This window comes from Canis lupus, chromosome 12 (genome assembly GCF_011100685.1).
Source record: "Canis lupus familiaris isolate Mischka breed German Shepherd chromosome 12, alternate assembly UU_Cfam_GSD_1.0, whole genome shotgun sequence".
Taxonomy (NCBI): domain Eukaryota; kingdom Metazoa; phylum Chordata; class Mammalia; order Carnivora; family Canidae; genus Canis; species Canis lupus.
Window position 1 is genome coordinate 11546815 of NC_049233.1, and position 16851 is coordinate 11563665.

At 43.6% G+C, this 16851-nt stretch overlaps 1 protein-coding gene and 1 long non-coding RNA gene across 3 annotated transcripts in view; one reads left to right on the forward strand and one right to left on the reverse strand.

Annotated features, from left to right (window-relative positions):
* LOC111098261 overlaps positions 1-16851 on the reverse strand; it is a 59781-nt gene that overhangs the window by 21883 nt on the left and 21047 nt on the right. The window lies entirely within an intron of this gene.
* BICRAL (BRD4 interacting chromatin remodeling complex associated protein like) overlaps positions 1-16851 on the forward strand; it is a 79293-nt gene that overhangs the window by 173 nt on the left and 62269 nt on the right. The gene's annotated exons all lie outside the window — the stretch shown is intronic.

The following is a 16851-nucleotide window of genomic DNA, read 5'->3' on the forward strand; positions in this document are numbered from 1 at the left end:
CTGCCTCTTTCCTTCGGGGAGGGGAGAACCGAGGGAGGGGGGGGGCTGGAGATCTATCTCCAGACAGACAGAAAAGAAAGAGGAGCAAATTAAACACCGAGTTGCCAAAACCAGGATATTAGGTTTCAGCCCAGAGAGCTATTGGCTAAGGCTGTGTTTTTTTTTGGGGGGGGGTGGGTTTGTGGGTGGGTGATGGTGGTGGTGGGTGGATGTTTAATGGACACGGAGAAAAGGGGAATCGAGTGTTTATGCCTTTCCCAGCGCCGCCCGGGCCCCGGGAAGACCAAGTTCAGTGTCGCGGGCGGGGGCGGGGGCGCGGGCGGGCAGGGGGCGGTGGGGCCGGGCTGGGGGCGCCTCGGCGGGGTGGGGGCCCCGCCGCCCTTTTTTTTTTTTTCTTTTCTTTTTTTTTTTTTTTTTTTCCTTCCTTTTCCGCGGATGCAAATTTCTGGAGCGGGGAGAGGGAGAGCCTTGGGAAGGGGGGTGGCGTGGCGGTTGGCGGTGGGGAGGAGAGGGGAGGGAAGCCTTTTAATGACTCATTGATTGAGCCGGTTTAAAATTAGTTGTGTGCGCGAGTGTGAGTGTGTTTTCCGCCCCCCGGAGCCGCCGGGAGCCGGGAAGGAGGGAGCGGGGCTCGGCGAGGCCGCGAGCGGGGGGCAGGGAGGGCCAGGAGTGACGGCGGGCGAGGAAGAAAAATAAGCTTTTCCAATCTCCTCCCCTCGGTTTTCCCCCCCTCGTTTCTTTTCTCTCTCGGAAGCTCTTGGGTGTGAATCGCATTTTCTTTCTTCTCGGCAAAATGGACCCCGCGTCTCGGAGGGGGAGGGGAGCGGCGGGGAGGGCGGCGGCGGCGGCGGCGGCGGGGACCGGCTTCCTCCTGCCTGGCGTCGTCCTCCCAGGCGCTCCCGCGGGCGGCGGCGGCGGCGAGAGCCCCGAGCGGCCTCCTCCCGGTCGCCTCGCCGCCTGGCTCCGAAGCTGCGCCGGCGACCCGCGGCCGGGGCCGGCCGAGCCCTCGCGCCGCGCCGCGCCGCGCCGCCGACCCGCGGCCCCGCCGGGCGCCTCCAGCCGGGCCGAGCGGACGGGGCGCCGCGGCGGCGCTGTGCGGGCGCGCGGGCTCCACGCGGCTCGGCCCCCCGAGTCGCCCCGAATGCGGGATCTTTTTCGGGGGGTGGGGGTGGGGGTGGGGGTGGGTGCGGCTGGAAGGCGCTAAGATGGCGCTGGGCCTGGCCCGTCGCCAGGGCTGGTGGCGCAGTTGCTCCGCGGGCGCCATCTTCCCTGGCGGCGCGGGCGGCGCCCTCCGCGGACGCCTCGCGGGCCGGGGCGCGGGGAGCCGCGCTGACGCTGCGGGGCTCTGCGAAAGGGGCCCCAGACCCGAGACGCGGGGCGGCCGGCGCGGAGCGGGAAGGGGCCGGGGCGGGCGGGGGGTCGGGCCCTGCGGCCGAAACGCCAGGCGAGGAGGGGGCGGTCGCCGCGCCCCGGGCCTGAGACCCGACGGCTCCGCGCCCCCGCCCGGCTGCGGGCCCGGCACGGGGGCTTTTCCTCCCTCCTCCCCCAGTTGAAGCGTACGGCCAGACCAGGTCACACACACAAAAAAAAAAAAAAAAAAAAAAATTTGCAAGAGCAAGTCGAGGACGACGGTGTCCGCCCTACAGGGACACGGTTTCCTGGAGGCCCTGCCGGAGTCTCCGCTCTTCGGTTGCTGAATTTTAAAACCACCCCGGGGAGGGAGGCACGGATCGCTCCCACACTGAGGGAAGGGCATGGGTTCCAGTGACCCAAACCTCTCGTTGGCTTTCATCATCATTATGCCAAGCGGTAGGGGCTTGGAACGGTTCCGTAGAGTTCTGATCTGAAAAATCAAACTCGCTTTGAGACTCTTGAGACTTTTTTTTTCTTCTGCCCCCCCCCCCCCCCCTAAAAAAACAAAAACAAAACCTGCACTGTTTTGGGATCCTCATTGAATAGGAGGCTGCTTCTCGGTTCTCTGATGCCCCAAAGTATTTTCCTGAAAACCACCCATATAAGTATTTATCTGACCTGTCTTAAGAGATGTGTGTGGGCTTTTAACTGTTGTCAGTTGTTACTGAAAAGATGATTGGAAGGAGGGGAAAAAAAGTCCCTAAAACTCATCTCTCTAGGAGTTCAGAGATGGAAAGTGAGTAGTTAATTCTAGTGGGTAAGAGTAACATAGTGGCACCAGGAGGCGTGTCCTTGTGTTTGTATAGATGTTGTGGCTGTTGTAGACACCTTGATAAGACCTACCCTATATTGAACGCTGCCGAATGTATGTGCCTACTGCTGTACTTAACTCCTATTTATATCAGTCCTGTAATACTGATTTTAGTATCTCTTTATACCAGAGAGGAACTAGTGTTCACCCAGATACACAAATTGTTCCACGTCTTGCAGTTTTAAATGATAGAATTGACCTTGGTTCCCAAAAGCCATGTTCTTGGCTCTACACCTGTGGTGTCCAAATCTGAGTTTCAGAAGCAAACTAGAGGGAGTTAGTTCCATTTTTTTTTTTTTTTAAGATTTTATTCATTTATTTATGAGAGACACAGAAGTAGAGACAGACAGAGGGAGAAGCAGGTTCCATGCAGGGAGCCTGATGTGGGACTCAATCCCCGATCCCTGATCCCCCCAGACTCTGGGATGGTGCCCTGAGCCCTGAGCCAAAGGCAGATGCTCAACTGCTGAGCCACCCAGGCATTCCCGGGGAGTTAGTTACAAATCTAAATGTAGATTTGTAACATCACCTCCCCTCCCACTTATTTGTTAAGACCAGTTGGATTTGTGTGTGTGTTTCCTCAAAATACCTAGTGTGTTAGGCAGTCTCAGTTTTAAGCATCTTTCAACTTTCTGATGTCTCTAACTCCCAATTTTGAAATTCTGGCCCACCCAACAGACCCTAAATCTGAATATGTGGGAGTCTGTTATTCCAAAGCCCTCCAGGTGATTCCACTGTGATATATTTTTTTAACTTATGATAGTCACAGAGACAGAGAGAGGCAGAGACACAGGCAGAGGGAGAAGCAGGCTCCATGCACCGGGAGCCCGACGCGGGATTTGATCCCGGGTCTCCAGGATCGCGCCCTGGGCCAAAGGCAGGCGCCAAACCGCTGCGCCACCCAGGGATCCCGATTCCACTGTGATAGATGGGCATTTTGAATGTTGCTGTAGCACTCTATGCGCTATGCTCCTTGCCCTTTTTTGAATTGGAGTGAGACTTGAGGCCTATATCATTTTGACTTTCAACAGTTAATTGCTCATTCTCACTTTTATTTTTCTCCTCTAGCTGCCATTTATCAAATCATTGAAACTTTTCTTACAGAAAGGTTTAGCTATTCTAAGACTTTAAAATCTCAGTACGTTCTCAGAAGTATATCTCATTCTGCTGAGAAGTTATATAACATACAGGCTTCTAGGTCTAGCTGGGCCGTCTAGTTTAGTCCACACAGCTGTGCAACAAAAATAGAATTGAATCTAGGATTGATATAGAAATTAGGAATAGGGTAAAGATCTTGGGGAGAAAAACCTAGAGGTTAATCCTTGGAAGAAAGGATTCTTCTCAAAATTTTGAATTGTGAAGGTATTTTTTGTGTTTGGGGAAATAGAATGGTGAAATTTTTCTAAACATGGGACCCTTTTATGCATCCAGGACACAGAAGGTCAGGAAGAAACAAGTAATGAATAGCAGACCTGACCAAAATGAGAGAACCAAGTCAGTGATGAAATCTAACTTCTCTGGATAGGGACCATATATACTTTTTTTGTGATGTTACTTTTAAAATAAATAATTGGTTAAAAAAATAAATTAGCCTTTGGTGGAATTCAAGACAGGCAAGATCTCTGCCCTCATGGATTTATAGTATATTGGGGAAGACAGGAAATAAGACCCTATAGGACTTCCCTAATGCATCTGTACCAGGAGTTTGGAGTTTTATGTTACTAAAAATGACAAGCTTCTGAAGAGCTTTCATTAAGGCAACAATGTTTTTGTCAAGGGAGGATATGGAGAGGAGAACCAGGAGGCTATTGGAGTGGCCAGCCCAAGATTGACAGTATTTTAGGCAAATACAGTGGCAGTGGGGATGGAGCAAAGCAGTACGTTCCAGATACATTTTGGAGGTAGAATCAGAAGTATTTGCTTAATGGATTGGCTGTGGAGACAGGGAGGAATCAAGAATGCCTTCAAGGTTCTAGCCTAAGCCTTGGTGACTGACAGTGCCATTTGTCATTGTGTGTAGAACCTGTTATGTGTTTGAAATACTTGCAGGACATCCAAATGGAAAGTCAAGTAGGCAGTGGATATTCAAATTGAACTGTTAGGTGTGCGCTTAAGTTGTGGGAGTCCATAGCAATATGGATGGTATGTCGTGGAACTGGTTGAGACCCTTTGTGATCATAGAACCGTAATATCAAACCATAAAACACTTCCAGGGGCTAAGGTTTGGGCAAAAGAGACTGAAAAGGTTTAGCCATGATAGTGGTTGAGTGGATTATCCTTTTCAAGAAAGAGGGAATAATCTCTGCCAAATGCTGCTGAGCATGTTGAGGATAGAAAAGTGACCACTAGGATTTGGCAACAGGGAAGTGGCTGTTTGACAAGTAGTTTCTGTGGCATATGGGGTTGAAAGCCAAATTGGAATGCACTGAAAGTGGAATGAGGTTCGGTGAATGAAGCCCACTTCTTGGGGAAGTTCCTCTGTAAGGTGAGGAGAGCAACAGCACAGCAGTGGCTGGAGAGGGAGGTAGGGTCAAATAAGTGCTGCTTTTTAGATGATGGGGAATAGAAGAGCATTTGTTGTTGTTTTAAGGATTTTATTTATTTGACAGAACGAGAGGGAGTGACAGGCAGAGGGAAAGGGAGAAGCAGACTCCCTGCTGAGCAAGGAGCCCAATGCGGGGAGGGAGGGGGGTCCATCCCGGGACCCTGTGATTATGACCTTGAGCGGAAGGCAGACACTTGACCAACTGAGCCACCCCACCCACGTACCCCTAGAAGAGCATTTTTAAATAGACTAATGGGAATATCTAATAGGGAGGGAGAGACTAATGCAGAAGAGCAATAATACTACCAAAGGTACAGAATTCTTGAGGAGGTGAGAAGCTATTCAAAACACAAGAAGATGGGACACCTGGGTGGCTCAGCGGTTGAGTGACTGCCTTCAGCTCAGAGTAATCCAAGGCCCACATCAGGCTCCCTGCATGGAGCCTGCTTCTCCCTCTGCCTCTGCCTCTTTCTCTGTGTCTCTGTGTCTCTGATGAATAAATAACGCTTAAAAAAAAAAAAAAAAAAGAACCTACAGACACAAAAGAGGATTTGCCTTTGGTGGGAGTCGGACAACTTGCCGAGTAGCAGGAAAGAAGGCAGAGAATATGGGCACAGTGCAAGGACACACATGAAGTGGGGGTAGAAGACAGGGCTTTATGTTCTGTGTTCTCAGTGAAGTCTAAGGCAAGGCCAGCAGTTAAGGAAGAGGGGTGTGGATTTGAGGCGAGGAAGTCCTCCACACCATCTCTCTTTTTTTTTTTTTTTTTTTTTTACGCAGAAACCCGAAGTAAGTTGCTGGGAAACAAGGTAGGATTTTTGCAGACTGTCTGGCTGTGAATTCAGATTCTCGGGTCTGAATTTGAAACAAGTTGATTCAGTTAGTTGAGTGGTTCTCTGCCAGCCACCACCAGCTGTTTACCAGGGAAGCCAAGAGCAGGCAGGGGATTGGTTTGACTGGGATTGGAGTTCCACCACCCAGCTGTGACAGAAGAGTGAAGCTAGGGACCTGAAGGTGGTCCCTGCAGGTGGTCGTGGAGGGGGACGGGCTATTAAACTGAGGATGCTTGGAGTGTTCGGTGAGTAGGAGAGCAAGAGAAGGCAGTGGGAGTGGGGACCATGAAGTTGACCATGAAAATCATTCTTGATTAATAAAAAATGAGTTTATGGGGCACGTACCAAATTTCAAGGTGAGCTGGTGAAAAATTCTGGAGTCAGGTAGTGGCTGCAGCTGCTTAGCAGTTGTAAATGGACGGAAGGCCGCTGAGCCAGGCTCTTAAAGACTAGATGTTGTATATTTTACTGCAATAAAAAATGAGTTAGCATCTAGACATTTGTGGCAGGTACAGGTGCTATTTGCACACTGCCCTGGACTATTTGCAGAGTACTGTACTTTCTGTGGAAGAAAGTAGCTTTATAAATCAAATCGTAGGGCACCTGGGTGGCCCAGCGGTTGAGCATCTGCCTTTGGCTCAGGTCATGATCTTGGGGTCCGAGATCGGGTCCCGCATCAGGCTCAAGTCCCCCAGCAGGTCCTGGGGAGCCTGCTTCTCCCTCTGCCTATGTCTCTGCTTCTCTCTGTGTGTCTTATGAGTAAATAAAGTCTTAAAAAAAAGAAATTGAATCGCAAATTCCTGGGGCTAAAGGAGAGCATCTCCACTTAACCATGGTCCCAATCTGTTTGTGCAGAACAGTCATCTAGAGATTCTGGAGGGGACCAAGGAACCTTGTATTTTTTCTTTCCTTGTTCACTGACTGATTCTAACCCTTTAGCGCAACATTTAAAACAAGCCGGGCACTCAGTAAACTTTTGCTGACTAAATAGTCTGACAACCCAGGTAGAGTAAAATGATAGGAACCAAAGGGATAGGTTGAGATCTACAGTGCCTTACACATTTTGGTCTCTGTGGGTAATGGGAAAAAGCAGATTACAAGCAAGGGCAGGGGGGGGGGGGAGAAAATTAGTACTGAGGAAATCCTTTTTTAAAGATTTTTCTTTGTTTTGAGAAAGACCGAGAGCAAGCATGCACACATGCATGAGGGAGAGGGAAGGGAAAAGAATCTCAAGGTGGAGCTTGACTTCGGGCTAGATCTCACAGCCCTGAGACCGCGCATGACTTGAGCCAAAAACAAGAGTTAGATGCTTAATGGAATGAGTCACCCAGGCGCCCCATGGAAAATCGTTTTATAAAGAGTCAAACGATACTAAGTGGAAGTGTGTTGCACTTCCCTCAACCTCCCTGTCTGCATTATTTCCGCTGAGTGATGCCATTCACATTTTTATAAGGTCCTCTGTTCCCCAGCTCGCCTATAGAGTAACAGTAAAGTGAAATGAGAGAACAGAACAGGGTAGATTATAGGATTCAAAATAGATGTTTGAAAAAAAAAATAGATGTCTGTGGTCTTTACTGAGAATATAGCAAGGTCATTTGTCAGGGGCAGAGGTGAAAGGGCTTTGAGTTTATGGAGAGAGGATACATTCTAAATTTATAGAATGTATCAGATGTGGGGGAAAATGGACACAAGAAATAGTATTTGGCTGTCATGAGGCAACAAGAATTCAGTAACATACCAGATCCATTTGCAGGGCATGGTTCTCCGTGGTCCATAATGTTATTGAGTAGAAGTGGAAGATACAGTAAGTGAGGGGGGCTAGCAGAAAGGAAGGGGTTGTTAAATGTGTGTGGGGAAGTGGGGTTACTGACAGAAAAGGTATGGGATGTGGACTTTAAAGAAGGCTCTAAAATGGGAACCTTATATGTGGTACCTCACTTCATGGAGATAGGAGCTCAGGTTATGGCTCTGCTGGGGATGGCTCACCCATTTGTAATGCAGTTCAGGAGAACTCAGGGGGCGGGCCATATTGTATGGGAAAGTGGAAGAAAGAGGTCTTGGGGAGAAAAACTGGAGGGTTTGACCTTTTCTCCTTACCTCCTGTGCTTGCATTCAAGAAAAGATCCAGAGACCTCACTGTACTAGGTCTTAAACCCAGGTTCCCCTTTCCCTTAATCCTCAACAACTCTAATTCATATGGTTGTGACTTAATGACAAATTTCTTTTTAATAAAGTTGTAAAGTTGAACATTTTTTGGTTTTGTGGGTTCTTTGGCTGTCTTGCAAACACATTAAACACTTCTCCCTGGACTAAAAATCCTGAATGTGAGAAAGTGAGGGAATGAGGTGTGAAAAGGACTGTCTCTTTAGACAATCCAGGATGCTTCCTTGTATCATCAGACATTAGGTTTTATGTCCTGACCTGCAATTGAAACATTTTTCACAGGAAGAAAATGGAAGGAAAGAGTTAAACCTTAACATTAATTCAGGCCCTACTGGGTATTTAATATTATTAAATTCTCATAATAACCCTGGAGGTAGGTTTTGTCTGTATTTTATAGATAATGAAACACTGAGGTTGACAAAGGATAAATAACTTACCCAAAGTTGCTTTACTAAGGGTCAGAGACAGGGTTTGAACATATACTATAGATCCACGCATCATATATTTTGCCATTGGTATTAAGCCCATGTATAAATTTAATCTATGGATGGGGATCCCTGGGTGGCTCAGTGGTTTAGCGCCTGCCTTTGGCCCCGGGGGCGGGGTCCTGGAGTCCTAGGATCCAGTCCCACATCCGGCTCCCTGCATGGAGCCTGCTTCTCCCTCTATGTTTCTGCCTCTGTGTGTGTGTCTCTCATGAATAAATAAAATCTTTAAAAATAAATAACAAATTTAATCTATGGATGACTGCCTACTGAACATTTTAATATCTTAAAATTGGATGACCATTACTTCAGTAGGAGGAATAGGCAAAGGTAGTGCTTTTATTGATAAATAAAAACTGTGATGAAAAAAAAACAAGAGTCCCTTCTAGTGATCATTAAATTCTAGATCAAAACAGTTATCCTGCCCCTTCTGCAAATAATTCAGTTTTTATTTGCATAGCATGAGTCAAACATGGGGACCATTTTAGCTCTATATTTGGTAGCAATCAGAGAATATGAATCATATCTTTCACTTAAAAAAAATCCTAATCGTTAAAGAGAACACTGAGGACCTTAATTAAACATGACATGGTGCAGCTCAAGTTGTTCTCTTGCTTGGAATATCAGTGTAAGCACAGTAATTAGAAGTACAGATTTTGGGAGAAAGTATTTAAGATGTTCAAAGAGTGATTCACTTTAAGGAAACGTTCTTTTAAAGAGGCAATACTGGAGAGGGAGGGGGAGAGGGTTGGGGTAACTGGGTGATGGGCGTCAAGGAGGGCTCATGATGTAATGAGCCCTGGATACAATATGCAACTGATGAATCACTAACCTCCAGCTCTGAAACCAATAATACATGTGAATTGAATTTAAATAAAATAAAAAAAAATAAAGAGGCCATACTATAGATTGAATGTAAGGCATATTACTAAGTGTGGCCAGTAAGATAATATGTCAAAAGGAATTTTTTGTTTTTTACTTTTTGACCATACAAGAAAGCTTAGCCCTGATAGGCAGCAGTAGTACATCATGAAACATTCTCACTGTAGAGTCTGGAGTTCACCAGGGCTGACCTGCAGCTCTGGAACCTCCTGCTACTCACTGAACAGTTTGAGGCAGTGTGTGAGTTGAGTTCTTCACACAAGGCTTTAAGAACTAACTTGAATTTTCTTCCTTGCCCAATGAGAACCAACCCTATCACTACATATTAGTGGGAAGCCTAAGTTGGGGAGATGAAGAATTTCAAAATCTTGTGGTAAGTGTAATGTCAGAGAATTTCAAAATTTGGTATGTGGACTGTCAATATTTTGACCATAACTAAAGAGTAATAAGACTGCTGTTGTATGTATTAGAATCAACTATACTTAAAAGTTGCTTGCAGTGTATTTTAGATAGGACTCCTGTTGTCATTTTCAAAAAGATAAATCAGCTTATCTGGTTTTTTGGTTAAATCTTTATTTTAGAATTGTGTAGTGCTCCTGGAAATTTTTAATACTGCTAGGGCCACTCCCATCAGTGTGTTTTTAGCAATAAGTTTTAAAACCCTAAGCATTTCCCCTGAATTAAAAAAAAAAAAAAAAAAAAAAAACTACCCATAGTTGTTGAGTGAGTTTAGTTTCAGTGCAGTATAACTGATAGTTTTATGAATATAAAATAAATTAGGATCACTTATAATTTTTTTTTTTAATCATTTCTCAGGGCACCTGGCTGACTCAGTCAATAGAGCATGTGACTTCTGATCTTGGGGTTGTGAGTTCAAGCTCCACGTGGGGTATAGAATTACTTAAAAATAAAAGTTAAATCATTTCTCTGGGCAGCCTGGGTGGCTCAGCGGTTTAGCACCTGCCTTCAGCCCAGGGCCTGATCCTGGAGACCCGGGATCAAGTCCCACGTCAGGCTCCCTGCATAGAGCCTACTTCTCCCTCTGCCTGTGTCTCTACCTCTTTCTCTCTCTCTCTCTGTGTCTCTCATGAATAAATAAATTTTTAAAAAGGAGGTGGAATAAATATTTTAAAAAATCATTTCTCAATAAACAGAACTGGAGAAACCTGGATGCCATTTTGGGAAATTAAATTTAAAATCTTTCTGTTTGGCAAATGCATTAGTTACAAAGTCAGAATTCACAAAAGAAAGTTTTCTAGAAGAAATTTTAATGTTTTAAACTGGATATTACCTGAGAAGTAGAATACTAGATTTAATGTGGGAGATCTCTTAAAATTTAGAAGTAACTCTCTCCATATAGAGACTGTTACCTACAAAAAAAAAAAAAAAAATCAGATTTTTTCTCTCCTGATTACTAAGAGTAAAAGCTATTTTTGTATGGTTTTGATTTGGAAGTATTTCTTCTAGGATTTAAAATAAAAATGAATGCTGCTATATTTAGATTTCTTTTAACTCAGGCGTTTCCTAGAAGTGCAAAGAAATATATTTAGAAATAGGTCACTTTTTATTCTTCCTATTTGTATTCTGATTCTCCAGATCTCTGAGAATTTTAGGATTGGAGAGATCTATGGGAGCCCAACCCCTTTGTTCTAGGTGTGATCACACTTACAAGATGAATATTTAGGGAATCCCTGGGTGGCTCAACAGCTTGGTGCCTGCCTTCGGCCCAGAGCGTGATCCTGGAGTCCCGGGATCGGGTCCCATGTCAGGCTTCTGCATGGAACCTGCTTGTGTCTCTGCCTCTCTCTCTATGTGTATCTCTCATGAATGAATGAATAAAATCTTTAAAAAAAAGTGAATATTTACAACTCGGTATGTTTGGAACTGCTTCTATCCATATACCTTAAGATGGCTTTTTTTTCCCTCAAGATTTTATTAATTTATTTGAATGAGAGAGATAAAGGGGCAGGGGAAGAGGGGGAGAAGCAGACTCCCCATGGAGCAGGGAGCCCCATGCAGGGCTTGATCTCAGGACCCCAGACTGTGACCAGATCCCACGGCAGGCTCTTAACCGACTGAACCACCCAGGCTCCCCAAGATGGCTTTTTTTTTTATATTCAAATTTTAAGACTATTTTACTTATTCATCTGACTTCCATTTTTTTTTTTTAAGATTTTATTCATTTATTCATGAGAGACACACAGAGAGAGAGAGGCAGAGACATAGAGAAGCAGGCTCCATGCAGGGAGCCTGATGTGGGACTCGATCCCAGGACTCCAGGATCAGGCCCTGGGCCAAAGACAGACGCTTAACCTCTGAGCCACCCTGGCGTCCCTCATCTGACTTTATACATCACACGATATCCTTATTATTTTCTGTTACAGCATATGTCACATAGATAAAACCATCTGAAAGTAAATGTCCAGAGAGAATAGTACAAAGAAAAATGAAATTTGGGTAACCATGCTCTTTGAAAAAAAGGGGTGAGGAGGACCTTCACATACCTTAGATACGTAAAGTGGACATTATGCCATGTAAAACACTGAACGCATACCAAGAAAAATTTGCTTATCTTTTTGATGATATCTTCTAAGTACTAATATATTACTGTATGTGGATTTTTCATTTGCACAGCCATGTTAGTTTTACAGTTAAAGTAGACATATAATCAATTAAGAAATTACCAGAAGTCGTGAAGGAGTCTGTTTATAGAGCTTTCCCACAGTTCCTCACAGAGGGAATTGTGCATGTGCTGCAGTCAAATTGAGGAAAAGATCTGCAGCTCATGTTAGAAAGTTGTCTAAACAGGGTTTCAGAAACCCACATGTTGTGGATATAACACAACATGCACAATATAGAGAGTAGGCTTAAGTGTTCATGTAAATGAATATTTTAGTTCTATAAATATCTGCATATGAATTTAGATAAATTATTTTATAGAACACATTTTCATTACAGGTAAATACTCCCCAGCTAAATTTTCTGCTATCAGTAGATTAAAAAAAATGTGACATAAAACCTATTTGACATTAACTTTTTGTTTTTTTCACATGTTACATAATTTCCCAACTCATAATTCTCATTTAAAATATAGTCTGTGTTTCATATTGTGTAACTATGAAAACATTACCTTGAGCTTGACTCTCAAGAATGTCTTCAGGTTATAAGATGCCGTGAAAGTCACAAAGCAAAATTTTTCCTTTCAGAGCATGACATGAATTTGTCACTGTGTGTGTGTGTGTATAAAATACTTATATCCTTTTAAGATTAATTTAAAAGTATATATTCTAAATTTTTCATATACTGCTTTCCAGAATGTTTCTTTTCTAAATGGAATGTCAAAAATGAATCTTTTGAAAAAATATTACTGTATCTACTCTGAAAGAAAAAGGCACTGCACTGGTATTTCATCATCAAATATTTGTTCAGTGCTAATATTGTACAGAGCACTTAGAGGTTACAAGAACACATCATCAAGTTAGGTGAATAGTAGGTGCACACAGAAAAAAACACAACAGTGTATGCTAAGTGCCAAGTGAGTGGTACAAGTGAGAGCAAAGGAGAGCCTTTTATGTGTGTGACAGCATCCACCCATTCATTCATTCAGCAATTATTGAGCACCTAATTTGTACCAGATGCCATTCTGGGTTCCCAGGTCCTTAGTGAAGAAAAGACCAAGCCCCTGCTCTCATGGGAAGACAGACAATAAACCTAGGTAAACACTATAGTAAGATATAGGAGGGAAAATAAAACAAAATAAGGAAAATGTAGAGTGCTGGGGGATGGAAAGGTGGTCATGGTAGGTCATGGATCATCTGAGCAGAGACTTGAAGAAAGGGACAAGCCTGAAGATAGCTGAAGGAACCGCATTCCAGGCAGAGAGCAGCCAGTGCAAGGGGCTTGAGACATGAACATGCCTGGTGAGTTCAGGGCATGGCAAGTCAATGAGGGATAGAATCTGAGGGAGGGCAGAGGGCCTGGCGGGGGGCGCAGAGAGAGCAGTTGTGTAGGGCATTGCAGGTATTCACAGTTGAGGGTGGAAAGGACTTTTACAGTGAAGAAAATGAGGATTCATTGGAGGGTTTTGGCTTGTTTTATTATTCTTTTTTAAAGAGGAGGCGAGCCAGTGAGGAAGGTTCTTTGATCGAGTGAGAAGTTTGTAAAAGAGAAAAGAAAAGGGGGGGAAATGGAAGGCTGGGAAGGGACTTTGGGATCAGTTTGTGAAATGCACTAAATGCAAAGTCAAAGTATATGAATTTTTCCCTTACATACTAAAAAATCATAAAAGTTTTCAAACAAGGCAGTTGATGTGACTTAAAGAAGCATTATAGTTAATAATAGCTTTGGAACCAGACAGATCGGAGCTCCACTCCTTGCTCTTTTCCTTTAAGTAAATTACATAACCTCCCTGAGGGCATGTGCCCAGATTCTCCCTCTGGATTGAGAATTTACCATTCAGAGGAAGTTTGTAAGGATCAAGTGAGATCATGCATATAAAGATTTACATAGTGCTTGACCCTTGTGGGTCTCAGCTATCACTGCTGTTTAAAATTATTGCCATAAAAAAGTAATATTAAAACTTTAATGAAATGTATGAATGAATGGTTCCTTAGGAAATGAAATGGACTTTTTGTCTAAAGTGAATTATTCCTGTCAGCCACTGTTTCCTTCCAAGACTGGGCATTGCCCCTTGAAATTCCTATTTCAAGGGGCTCAGCGGTTTAGCGCTGCCTTCAGCCTGGGTTGTGATCCTGGGACCCAGGATCGAGTCCCACATCGGGCTCCCTGTGCGGAGCCTGCTTCTCCCTCTGTCTGTGTCTCTGCCTCTCTTTCTCATGCTCTGTGTCTCTCATGAATAAATAAATAAATATTAAAAAAAAAAGAAATTCCTATTAGTTGTATAGTAGTGTCCTTTTTTTTTAGAAGAGCAGGGGATGTAATACAGTTTCCCCCAAAACATTTAGAGATCAAATCTAACAGATTCCCATCTTGATATTCCCAGTTTAGTACAAAAAAGCCTCTGATTTAGCCGCAGAAACCTGGTGTCACTTTAAAACCCAGTTGTCAGAAATTAAGTTCCTACTGAACGCTATTCTGCAGAACACAGCTTTAGAAAATGCTGAGAAAGTAGGGAGGAAAAGCGTATGGGCTTTGATTTCATTTACAAATAAAAATGTACCTTAAATATAAAAATGTACTAAAGAAAAAGAGTGGAAAAAAAAATCATGTTCCATGGTATTAGCCCAGGATGCCATAACAAAATACCATAGGCTTATAGGTGGCTTAAACAACTGAAGTTTATTTTCTCACAGTTCTAGACACTGGGTAGTCCAAGATCTGGGTCCTGGCCAATTTGGTTGCTGGGCAGGGCCCTCTCCTCATTTGCAGACAGCTGTGTCCTCACATGAGCTCTGGTGTCTCTTCCTCTTATAAAAGCACCAGCCTTTGGGCACCTAGGTGGCTCAGTCAGTTAAGCGTCCAATTCTTGATTTCAGCTCAGTTCATGAATTTCAGCTCAGTCCTAGAATTGAGCCCCAAGTTGGACTTCGCACTGGGCATGGAATCTGCTTAAGATTCTCTTTCTCCCTCTTACCCCTCCCCCTTGACCTCTTTTTTCTCCCTTTCTTTAAAAAAACAAAAACAATAACAATAAAACAGCCTTATCCTGTTGGGGCCCTACAACTATGACCTCATTTAACCTCAATTACCTCCTAAAGACTCTGTCTCCAAATACAGTTATACTTAGGGTTAGGGTTTCAAACATGAGTTTTGGGAGGGACACGGTTCAGTCTGTAGTAGTCACATCTAGGAAGTGGAATCATAAGTGATCTTCATTTTCCTCTTTATACATTTCTGTACTTTCCAAACTTTCTGCGGTTGTAGAGGTTGAGTGAAACTAGATTCTATTTCTGGATTCCATTTATATGAGGTACCTCAAGGAGTTGGATTCAGAAGCAGAAATGACAGAAAATACAGAGACAGAAAATACAGTGGTGGTTGCCAGCAGCTGGAGGGAGAATGGAATAGAGAATTAGTGTTCGACGTGTACAGAGTTTCAGGTTTTCCGGATGAAGACTTCCAGGTTTTCCAGATGAAGGTGGATGGTGGAGACAGTTGCACAACAATGTGAATATACTTAATACCCCTGAACTGTACAATTAAAAAATTGTTATGATCGATTTTTTTAAAGATTTATTTATTTATTCATGAGGGAGACACAGAGAGAGGTGCAGAGACACAGGTGGAGAGAGAAACAGGCTCCCCACAGGGAGCATAATGTGGGACTTGATCCTGGATCCCGGGAACACGTCCCAAACCAAAGGCAGATGCTTAAGCACTGAACAACCCAGGCGTCCCAAGATGGTAGATTTTATGTTATGTGTATTTTATATACACACAGATATTCCCAAGGCCGTCCACAAAAACAAACAAACAAACAAACAAACAAAAAAACCTAAAACACTTCTAAAAAATACACAGCTTTTGGAGTTAAACAGATGGTTAAGTACTAGTTCTGTGTTAATCTAGTGGTTCTCAGACTTGAATGTGCATCAGAATTACCCAGATGGCCTGTTTAGCCACCCCCTGAATTCCCAACCCAGTAGGTCTGGGATGGCCCTGAGAATTTTATTTTATTTTTTTAAGATTTTATTTATTTATTCATGAGGGACACAGAGACAGAGAGAAGCAGGCTCCATGGAGGGAGCCCAACGTGGGACTCAATCCCGGGTCTCCAGAATTATGCCCTGGGCCGAAGGCAGGGCTAAACTGCTGAGCCACCAGGGCTGCTCAGCCCTGAGAATTTTAATTTTTAACAGGCCCCCAGGTGGTTGAGAACCACCAGCCAAGAGCAAGTCTTCCTTCCTGGTTTATAAAAATGGAGATGAGTGAGATGTGAGGCTTCTGTGAGACCACGGATCCAGAAGCTCTCAGCATCAGTTTTCGTTTCCTTTTAACAAATCGTTTGCTTGCTTTTATTTTCAAATAATTTATTTTTGGATTTTTTTCCCCCATGGAATAACTACAGTCATTTTACACAAACAGAAACAAATAATTTATTTTTCCTAAATGTTTTTAGTAAGATCTACATGGGGCTTGAACTCACGACACCTGAGATCAAGAGTCACATGCTCTACCCACTGAACGAATAATAACTTATTTTTAGAAAAAAAGTATTTAAGTATGTGACAGGCATGTAACATTAATTTTGTTTCTTAGATTAGGATTATTTCACTCCAACTAGTGTTAATCTATTTAATGATCAACTTTTTTCTTATTTCAAATTAAATCTGCACGTGTACATATGGCGAGCAGGGTTATATTCTGGTGAAAATAAGGTTATGCCACTCCCCTCCCTCCATCCCCTTCCATAAAAAAACTGACAAAATCTCTGGGAAACTATAAATTAGGGTAAATACTTATTTACACTTCAGCTGTTCTTAAAGATTTCCACTTTGTGGCTATCTATAAGACCTAACCAGGGGGAAATGACCCCTTAAGCTAATGTTTTACCTAAATTCTATAAACATCTCTAGACTTGGACTGTCCAATATGGTAGCCACCGGACATAAATGGCTGTTAGCACTTGAAATGTGACTAGCACCAGTTGTGATATATTCTAAGTGTAAGATCCACACCAGATTTTAAAGACTGTATGAAAAAAAGGATGTAAACTATCTCATTAGTTTTATACTAATTACATGTTGGAATGATTAAATA